Here is a 2,500-nt window from a genome sequence, read left to right as displayed (position 1 = left end):
GCTTTTGAAAAATGGAGAGAGGTTAGAACACAGAAAGGTTTACAGACCCATGCAGAGCTGGATAAACACTGAAGCTTCAGAGTCCACCACATGGTGACCTGTGTGAGCATGGACTCTAGAGAGGAGGGGGGGGGGGGGGGAGACAGCTCTCTATGATGTTTAGAATTTAGACTGCAGTACCTGTTTTAAACACTAGGGGTCAGAGTTACATACTGCTCCTTTAATAAATTAAAAAACAAGATACTTCCTCTTCTTCTTTAACCTCTTACCCATCTCAAAGTCTTCAGTTTTTCTGCATGTTTCTACATTTCAAGGTGTTTTTGATGGACATGTTTTCCGTGCTCATTTTGCAAAACTTGATAAATCAGTCCTTAAGTTACTTCCAAAACCGTTTAGCATCAGTTGCAGTGACTCCCAGAGTGTGATGCATTCAAAGACATCCAGTGAATGACGTTCAGAGAGGCAGAAATGGACTGTGGGCTCTGGAGTTCCTGTCTCTGTTCCAGGGTTTAAAGGGTTAATAGCTGAACCCCCTTTTTAAAGATGATTAACGCCTCCATTTAAAAAAGTTTTTTCAGGTTGCATAAGTTTCTTTTTGCGACCGGCTGCTGTCTTCACATCAGCAGAATAAAATGCTGACCACTCGGCCGAGGTTTGGAACGCTCCTCCACATTCGGGCCCATTTAAAGCGATGTTTCCCGGCCGTCAGCAGCTGCTTTCCATCTTGTGGCATTTTCCTCGTCTACCCCCCCCCCCCCCCCCCCCCGAACGGCCCCTCCTCCACCACCACCCGCCCCTCTTTTCTTCACGTCAAACTTGGCAGGCGAGTTTACTCTGAGATTTTCAAAGCCGCCCTGTTCTCTGTCAAACGTTGCGTGGCAACATGAAACGCTCTGCTGGACAGAGAACGTCCCGGGATTCCAGCGTGGTGGGCGGATAAGTGGAGGCAGGCCTCAGCGGATCAGACAGATGTGTGATGAGCTTTTACTGGAGCGCTGTTTTTTTTTGGTGTGTGTGTGTGGGGGGGGAGTTTTAGAGGGAACACATAAGGGCTTTCTTTGTTGTCGTCCCGGCTCCCTCCCTAAAGCTGTACGCGGGGGGGGGGGGGGGTCTTATTGGTCCAAGTCAGGGCCGAGTGCGGCGGTAAACATTGCAAACAGACACCATATGTGAACCCTGCATGTGGAATGTGATGTCTGAGGTCTGACTCACAAAGACTTTAAGCCTCCAAACATTTCCACATGTCCCGTCCTCTGGAAGCTCAAACACTCCGATAATGACGGGGCTCCTATGTCTGCGGTTCAGACCGCGACTTTGGATGAAGGTCACTGCAGCGGCTGTCAAACATATAGTGATTACAAAGACGCTCAGGAATTCCCCCCACGCCCCCCCTCCACCCACCCGTCCCCCCTCCACCCCCCAACTGTAAGAGCAGGAATGCTGCACTTGGATTCTTAGTTTTCCTGTCCATCCATCACAGAGTGAGCATAACAGAGCAGCCCCCCCCCCCCGGGCTTCCTCTGAAAGTGCAAGAGGCCAGGGCTCAGTGGAGTGGGGGGAGAGGGGGGGGGACAGAGAGGGAAACAGACAAAGAAAAATAAGCTCCTGCAGACAGAGTTCCAAAAGAGAAAGCAGAATGAAACCCTCTCATGTTTTCATGACACCCCCCCCCCCCCCCCCCCCCCCTCATGCAGACAGTATTCACTTTAGTTTTTTGTTCACAGGAAGGCGCTGCAGATGTTCCTGAGAGCAGGCTCGTGGTTTTGCCTTGTTTTCCTTTTTTGCTCGTCTGTTCCTCGCTCTCCAGCGTTGCCAAGGCGCTCCCTTACTCGGCGCTGGCGTTTTTTTGTTTTCCCTGAGAGGGGGGGGGGGGGCTCCAACAGGAGGGTCATCTCCAGGCCAGCTCCAAATGAGAAATAGTTGGCTGGCTGCCCTGGCGGTCGCTCAAATCCACCCTTTTGAAAAGATTACTGTGCTGCTGCTGCTGCCGCCTCCTGTGGGGCATGCCAGATCTGCTGAGGGGAGAGGAATGTGCAGGGAGGGCCGTAGGAGGGGAGGGGGAGCGGGGGCACCGGGGGGGGCACATTTCATTCGACCTCTTTCACAAAGTTTTTCTCATTACTTTTCTTCTCTCTCTCCTCAAATGTTTCAATTTGTGCTACAGAGAACAGGACGTGGACTGTTCCCAAATAAAACCTGACTGGGTCTTTCCACCCAGCTTAGAGCCGTGTGACAGAGTCCAACCCCCCCCCCCCCCCCCCCGGTCGTCTTTTGGCTGCTTGTTTTTGTTTCTTAGGGACTAGTGATGAATGATCGATTGATAGCGGTGGGTCTGCTGCAGGCTATCTCTGCTAAGCTGCTCTGCCTGAGAGGCTGCTGACTGTGGAGACTCCAGAGCTGGAGCAATAAAAGCTGATTTGCAGGGGGGGGGGGCACGGTGAGAAGCCTCAGACACTTTAGAGAGGTGTGCATGTCTCCTCTGACCTGTCACAATCAATAC

The sequence above is a fragment of the Labrus mixtus genome, chromosome 6 (genome assembly GCF_963584025.1).
Source record: "Labrus mixtus chromosome 6, fLabMix1.1, whole genome shotgun sequence".
Taxonomy (NCBI): Eukaryota; Metazoa; Chordata; class Actinopteri; order Labriformes; family Labridae; genus Labrus; species Labrus mixtus.
Note: the sequence above shows the minus strand (reverse complement) of the source record.